The 8,892-nt window shown below is 31.0% G+C and overlaps 1 long non-coding RNA gene across 1 annotated transcript; it reads left to right on the top strand.

The window, feature by feature from the left end:
* The first annotated feature begins 845 nt into the window (after positions 1 to 845).
* On the top strand, positions 846 to 8,590 carry LOC118764771. The gene is made up of 3 exons (XR_005000573.1): positions 846 to 983; positions 4,161 to 4,208; positions 8,426 to 8,590. It is a non-coding gene; the product is annotated as an uncharacterized LOC118764771 (long non-coding RNA).
* The last annotated feature ends 302 nt before the right edge of the window (positions 8,591 to 8,892 follow it).

The raw sequence follows: 8,892 nt of genomic DNA, 5'->3' as shown, positions 1-8,892 counted from the left end.
AATTTTTCCATTACAACTCTATCTTATTGACATTGAACATCAACTCTGAGAGTTAACACAAATAACACCTTTTTGTCAATAATTTCCAATAGTAACTTATGAAACTTGCCTATCACTTCCATGTTAGCTCTAACAGTTTCATCACTTGCCCTTATGTACAAGCCTGTAAAATCAACCAGGCAACAATAAATATTTCTTCCTCAACATGTTGACTATTTTTTACCTTTAAATCTTCAAAACGAGTTATGGCTTTCTCTGAATGTAATTAAGACATCATTATGTTGATGCTCTCATCTGTTCACACAGTTTTTCTATTTCTTTCATCACTGAGCTTCATTTCTTTCTAATTATCATGGATTTATATTGGCACAGAATCTTTTAGATGTTACATAATACACTATTTGTTCTTTAAAATTTTGCACCAGTAGAGCAAATCATGCCAAGCACATCTGTTCTGTTTATCATTTTCTCACTTCTTTCAATTCCCTTTATAATATCCACCCTGGTTTCCAATATAATGTTGCAATATTTCTACCACCATCATCACTGGCTCCACTCTAAAGCTTCTAAGATATTTTAGGGTGATTGAAAATTTATTTGTAAAAACCACAAATAACAATATATGATAAGCATGACATTGCACAAAATGACAAGAAATGTATTTACAAGGTGATTATGAGGAGCTAAATCCATCTGTTATGTCGTAGTTGAACTTCCAAACAGGTGCAGTGTTCAAAATTTGCATTTGCAAGCAAGCTTGTTTGTATCTCTGAAAGTTCATAACATGAACATTTACAACTAAAAGAGTACTTGTAACTGTTATTGCTATTTTTATGGTTTAGCCAGAGGAAGAAGAGCAGTGTTTATGACAAGTGAAGAAATTGAGTTTGCAGTTATCTTCAAATTGGAAGCCCAGCCCAAATTTTGGCAAAAAGTAGATTTGGATAAAGACAAGCAACATCCAGGTTGTTGTATTAAATGAAGTAAAAGATCAAGCCACAGACATACTCATCAGAAGTATTTCTCAATCTAAGGCCATTAAATATCTCAGCAGCGTTGTTTTAGTTGACAAGAAAGATATCGGTTGTCTATTTTTTCTCTATAATGAATTACGAATGAGGAAACAGAGCTTTAAAAGTGTGTGATATGGAAATTTTAACTAAAATGAAAAACTAAATCAAAACAATTTGAAAAGTAGATTCTTGTTTTAAAAAACTATTTTGAATAATTTTTCAGTTAGCTCTCTTAAATAAAAATCTTTAAGTAAATATCTTTGAAATGAGTTCTATCTTAATTTAAAATTCAGTGACTATCATATAAAAAAAAATTCCATTGAATAACATAGCCAATATAATCGTGCATGCAATAATATTTCTTCCAAGTTTTATATAAATCAATAAAATTCACAATTTAGCTGAATATATGCTTGTAAATTTAAATATATTTATTCAAATATATTCATCCTGTGGATATATAATGGGAATCTCAAAGATAGATTAAAGCTAAGTGAGTAAAGCTCTATCTGCAATGAAAGAGTCAGCTTAATTTTTTTTTATAGGATGGACAATAATTGGATGATGGTGACTGATGATTAATAGTTAAGAATTAACTAAGAAATATTATGTAATAAAATTCAAATTCAAATTAAGTGAGTGAGGATAAAAGAATCTAACATTGATAAGGCTTGTAAAACATCCAATTCAGTATGTTTAAAAAAAATTATATATACATATATGTATATATAAACACATGTATACACACACACACACATACACATGAATATAACAAAATTAAAGCATATAGAAATACCTACAACCATACAGAAAATACCAATGAACGATATTCATTTAAAGTAAATAAAGTGTTATTTAACAACCAATCTATCCAAATCAAACATTTAGATAGGAATTTTAAATATCGAAAAGTTACTTTGTAAATATATATTATTAAAAGGGATATTCTTTTCTGACAAAGGCATAACAGTGCCCATTCAAGGGGACAGGTATAGCCAATTATATCCCTTTTTTTACTTGACAGGTATTAGTGTGGTCTGAACTCAGAATGTAATGACCATATGACCTTTTGCCCATCATCTTCCACTTCTTCCATACTATTAAAGAATATTTGATACAAGAAATCTGTTTATGCAAATCGCATGTGTAGAAACAAAATAGTTTATTCACACTTCAAGAAAAATATCAGAGAATTAGGTTGTTATTGCAGGTCAAACAGTCATACAGAAATTTTCTTGTTGTCTTATGTTAGTTTTATTAAAATAAGTTAGGTATCACCATAACACTAGGGTATGTATTGCAACATGAAGATAGAAATCAGTCACTTTAACAACAATGCTTAAATCTCTATAACACTGAGGTAGATATGACTATAGAACCTAAGTTGATATCACTATAATACCAATGCCAATATCAATAACACTAATTCAGATATTAGTATAATACCAAGATTGATATATATCTAGATGAATATTACTATGACAACATAGATGGGTGTTTTTATAATACCAATGCAATTTTCACTCCATCAGGATGGTTGATATGTTTGTAACACAAAGGTATTTATCACTGTTACACCAAGAGAGACAGCACTGTTATGTCATAGTACACAGTGCTATAACAAGTGTAGAGATTTCTATTTCAAAGTGGCATAAATCAGTTATTTATTTTTCCATGCATTATGAACAGAATAGAGCCATTGGTTAAATGTCTCTGATATGCAATCACTGGTTTACTGCATTTCCAATAGTGAGAATAATATCTTTGCAACTTTGTTAGAGTATATACCTCAGGTATTTTTCTTCAAATGTACCAATTTTTGTTTAAGCTGGTAGACACATACATAAACACATATGAACCATGGGGTTCAGCATAGTTTCTATTTAGCAGTTTTTACTCAAAAGGCATTAGCTAACCCAAAGTTTTGGTAGAAGATACTTGCATAAGGTGACATACAGTTTCGATCAACCTAGGACACGTGGTTACGATTGAATGCCTTAACCAAATAGCCATACTGATAATTTATATCTAATAATTATACCTAAGAAACTATATTTAATTGAAAATCTTGCCATGGTGAATGAAACCATACTGAATCTACTGCTTTGGAATAAACATACAAACTTTAGTCTATTTCCATACATAATACAACTTAAACCTGACATAATTTTTAAGTGTATTATAAGATTTCAAAACAAGTTACAGCCAGATTATATCATGATACTGCAAGACCTGGATTCAAATTCTTGATGGTGACAGTTGACAATAATACAAAAATGGAATTATTACAAGAAAATTTACCATCTTTGGTAGTACAACAAAAATACATACCTATGAAATATATGAGTGTGTTAATTAATGTGTTAGAGCATTTATGTAATTAGAATATATAGGTTTTATCTTTCCTTGTATTTCTTGCAAATACTTTTTATATTTGCAGCTACACATAGTTTTGTATTCAATCCTACATTAATTTTCATCTCTGTCTTTCTGTGTGTTTGTGTGTGCGTGTGTGTGTGTGTGTGGTGTGTGTGTGTTTGTGTGTGCGTGTGTGTGTGTATGTGTGTGTACACTCACATAATTTTTCCTGTACATATGTTTGTTTTCTAAGCATATATTCATAAATAGTGATAACTAATAATGTTTGTAAATAACTGTGATATTTTCAGTAAAACTGATGGAACACCCAAAAGCTAAAATTCATTTCTCTTCATCTAAATAAAGATGGATTTTAAAGAACTGACATAAATATATTAAAACTTCAGTAACTTGTAGCAAGTAAAATATCTAAAATTTTATTTCAACTGCTACTTAATATGCAACTCTCAGGGTATAATTTACATTTTATCCTGGAGCAAAAGAAACAGTCTATGTAAAACCATTCAAACATTTGTAAAGTGTTTTTATAAATTTACTTACCCAGAAAATGAACAGACAATATTAACTCAGTTCAAATCCTGCCAGACAATTCTTTTTATACTTTTGGGATTTGATAAAATAAGAACTGGTGTACTACTAGGCTGATCTACATGCATATTTCATCCAAACACTAAAATTTGTGTTCCTATAGTTATGTTAGAGACTAATATTATCATAGATTTTAATTATTCTCAAAACTAAATAGACTCTAATGTGAATGTTTGGCAGAATTGTCAGAGCCTTGCAGTAACTGTTCCAAGTCCAAATTTTGTCAAGGTAAACTATGTTTCTTTTTTTTTTTATCATTCAAAGGTTGATAAACAACATGCCATTCAAACACCAGAATAGATTCTACTTCTCCTCTGTCTTTCTCTCTTTCTCATGTACACACTTCCTGAGAATCAGCTATACTACACTTTAAGAGGGTTGTGGGGGGACCATCCACAGTGTTTGTTTCCTTCAGAAAATGGAGATGATGTGAGTGAGAAGCTAGCATGCCCTTCTCATTTAGTATGCTTCAAAAAGCATTGAAAGACACCAGAGAACATGGTTGGTGGTATTGGTGGTGAATGAAACTGTGTATTGTATGAACAGGCTGTTAAAAATATAATCCACCTTTCCTCCCAACAAAAAAAAGAAAAATCAGTATTTGAATAATTTTTTGCCGTTATGACTGAATTCTGAATCTGTTGTGTAAATATGAATAAACAACCAAAGTTAAACACAGTTTCAATAAAATCAAAACCATATAATCCGATGGATGAAATTTTTAATTTCAATTTGAATGATAGCTAAACCAGAAATAAACCCAATTAACAGAATACCAAGTTATCTATTATATGCTTGATAATAATAATCTGATTGTTTTCTTCACATAGTTTTAGTATCCATTTATTCTATGCTGGTACAGACAGGTCTGTAATACAACATTAAACCATGTATATTGTAATCTGATGTCATCTTATGGTAGTTACCGTTTTTGTGAAAATCAATATTTTCAGATATGATTTAACCATATTCTCTCAAGTGTTTCTTGGCCTACATCTACCAGAGGTACAATATCAACTTTTTATTATTATTTATTCATACACTTCCCAACTAATTGTTGTAGAACTTCTCTATTCACTATTCATGTCTCACTGCCTTTTGTATGCAAAAACAAAACCTTTTTGTTGGCAACAAATATAACAAGGACTTCTATTTGGTCAGCAGGCTGAATGACTGTAGAGAGGCCTTGTAATCAGTATTATTGAGTTTCAAGGAAGAAAGAATGAAATTGTGTATGTCAAACATATTAATGTTATAAATGAAGTGAAACACTAACAACCAGGAATCAAAACTGGTTATGGATATGGTTTGTTCAAACTTTATTTTAACTTTACGATGCCTACTAGTAAATTATAGTGAGATACATCTATAATGAAATGACTAGAAAGATCAAAATATACTGTTTCATAGTATGTAAAAAAAAAATTAGAAAAGTAAAAAGGAAATTATGAAGCTAAATATGCAGTGAAAATATTTGATGATTGATAATAGTTATATGTATTTAAACCCAATGACAAGGCGTTATCCTTCTTTAGTGATTCTAGATGAAATTTAAGTCTCTACATTCGCTTCATCTTTGAATAGTTGATGGAAGGAAGAACATCCAAACTATTTGCTTTAAATATTCAGGTGCAAATATCTAAATTTGCAAAGATCATTCAACCTATGCTAGAAAAACAAAAAAAATGGATTGAAGAAAGAATGAAAGAAAGAGAGAGAGAGAGAGAGAGAGAGAGAGGGAGAGTAAGTGTGTATGTGTAGATGTTTCTAAATATTTGAACATTTGCTAGAATTTTTTGAGGAGAAACTGGTATTACAGATAGATGTCAAATTCTACAGTAAAACACTCCATCATGTAATAGAAAGTGATACTTACTTTTCAGCTGTAGGTTAACATTTTACCCAAGACTGTTCAAATGCTTGAATGGGAATACACATGTACACACACACACATACACACATGTTCTTAATTCTATATTTCTGTTCCATATCGTACTACACATCTGGCTGTTTGTGAACAGCTCCCCTTGCATATCAGTGAAAAGTTGATGGCCCCTCACTCAATCCTTCTCCATTTATTGAGAAAAGTATGTAGTAAGTAGTTTCTCATGACCCTTCACCCAGCACAACCAGGCTAATTCTGAGAGAAAGGGAGAGAGAGAGAAGAATCAATTCTAGTACTTGACTGGGTACTATAGTATTAAATGACCCTGAGAGGATGAAAAGCAAAGGTGACCGTAAACTCAAAGTGCAGAGAGCTAGATTTAATACACAAGGTATTCTACTCAATGCTCTAACAACTCTGTCAATTTACTGTGTTGGTCAGGATATCAAATTATGTAAGTGAAGCAAGTAACATAATATTTAGATGGCTAATAGCACAAAAGATTATGCATTAAAGTAGAATGGTTAGTGACATAAAGGTAAGATATTGTTCTTATTCAAATATCCTGGCCTAGAATTGCACAATTTAAGCATACATTAAGGTGCACCTATGTATAGGTATGTACATGTGGACATGCACAGAAACACATGTCTGCTACCAAATTAGTTAAGACTCTATGGAAGTCTAGCAGTTAAGTGGTAGAACAACTTTTGCTACCCCAGAATGGCTGCAGCTCTCAAACTGAAACTACTAAAGTAAAAATAAAAGCTGATTAGGCAAAACATTAAGAAAATAAATAAAGGAATTTATTTTATATGTTCACTCAACCTGTAGAAATAGCAACCAAATTTTCTTCATATCATATCATAATGTCCTAAATGTAATATAATAACCACATAAATCCTGGAATCAACAATACTCAGCCAATAAGTGAGTGCATGCAAAAGGGTTTCGTTTCTGTGTACATTTGGGTTCTACCATGCCCCTATAGTTTATCCCAAAGAATCACCCAGTGCTTACAACCATACTACAAGTAATAAGCACCAACCTCATTGATAGCACCTTGGCCAAAATTTTAAACTGCATTCAATAATAATTATACAAGGTACACAGACTTGTACTTAGTTGTGCAGTGAAAGTACACAGCCTAGCGTATTAAGTGTAAGGCTCATAATCATAAGATCAGGGGTTAAATTCTTGGATCAGGTGGCATGTTGTATCCTTGAGTAAGGTCTTCATTTCACATTGTTCCAGTGTTTGCTCCCTCTTGCTCTCACAATTGAGTAAATTGTGAGAGTTGAGAGTGTCTATATTTGTTGATGACTGCATAAGGCACCAATAGTGAAAGCATGATACAAGCAACTAGGTTGTATATATTTGCAAGTGATGGGCTCGGTTTGGTTGGAAAGCAGACATTACTACTACTACTACTACTACTACTACTACTACTACTACTACTACTACTACTACTACTAATACTGCTACTACTACTACTACTACTACAGCAATAACAATAATAACAACAACAACAGTGATTTCCTCAAATGAAACAAACTACTATTCCATAGAAATGTTTATTTTATTAGTACTATCACATCATCAATGACTGGGTCTTTGAATTTAAATGAAAAGCAGTGCTCAGCAATGGCTAAAAAAAATGCCAAAGAACAAAAGAACCTACCAATATCATAACTAACAAATATACTCAAACACTGAAGGGTAAAAACAGATTTCTTAAAAATTGTATACATATATATATATATATTATATATATATATATATATATATATATAATATATATATATATATAATATATATATATATATATATATATATATATATATATATGTATACAATTTTCAAGAAATCTGTTATTACAGATGTGACCTCGTGAGCACCGCCAGCAATTTTTTTTCCTCTGTCTTCCCTTCTCAGGATCTTTCCTTCTCCTTTGTTTCCGACGAAGAGCTCCGCTCGAAACGTTAAACCCTCCTTCTTCCCTTCTTTCCTGAGCGTCCAATAATACTTTATTTGTTCCACGTCCTCACGTTGCTGTGTTTTTTTTGTGTTTTCTTGTTTGGATTAACTATATATATATATATATATATACACACACACACACCAGGACATAAAGTAGAAATTGCACGAGAGATCATCATAAATATAAATTTCTAACAAAGACACAAGTAAAAAATTAAAGGGGGAAGGCATAGTTATTGTATGGATGTCCATACTTATTTGTTTTTTTGTTGATCACAGAAAAGTAAAAAAAAAAACAAAGTAGCCTCTAATGGGATTTGAACTCAAAACAAAAGTATTACAATGAATATTGTTAAATGCTCTACTGATTCTACTATATATAAACATACATGAAATAACTAGAATGCCTGAGTAAATATTTTTGATTGAATTGTGCCCAAAGAAATATGCTGATATCAATAAATATCAATTAAATTTTTGTTTTCCTATTCTATTTTTTATGGTTTTCCATCTGTTTTACCATGCTTGCAGATTTAGGATGGTTTATTTGTTTGAGCAATTGTTTCTTTATTTTATACAGCTGGATGCCTTTCCTACTGCAAGCCAGTCAACTGTGAAGCAAGTTTAGTCAGGCAAACACAAGCAAGCAGAGTTTATACCTTGTTCAAAAGCACTAGACAATGACTGAAGCAAGATCTGAATTATGACCATGTGATCAATTGACCAGCATCACAGTGTAACAACTATTGGGTTTAATTTCATTTATGATTTTTTTTTTCTTTTTTCAATTTTTAATCCAAATAAAATTATGGATTCTCAACAATAGGTTAAATTCAATTGTTTAATAAGTTTGAAACTTAACTAAATATTTATTGTAAAGTTCTGTTCATAAAACTACTATAATTTATGATCAAATAAACAGTGAAGCATTTAGGGACTATTGATACATGGGACTATTGATACTAAATCATAGGTCTTTCAAGCTTTGTCAACCATTATCTCTTGGTTGCTAAACATTTAAGCTAGGCATCATCATCATCATCATCA

Source organism: Octopus sinensis, linkage group LG9 (assembly GCF_006345805.1).
Source record: "Octopus sinensis linkage group LG9, ASM634580v1, whole genome shotgun sequence".
NCBI classification, from domain to species: domain Eukaryota; kingdom Metazoa; phylum Mollusca; class Cephalopoda; order Octopoda; family Octopodidae; genus Octopus; species Octopus sinensis.
The sequence above is the reverse complement of the archived record's forward strand: the minus strand, read 5'-3'. Positions and strand labels throughout refer to the sequence as shown.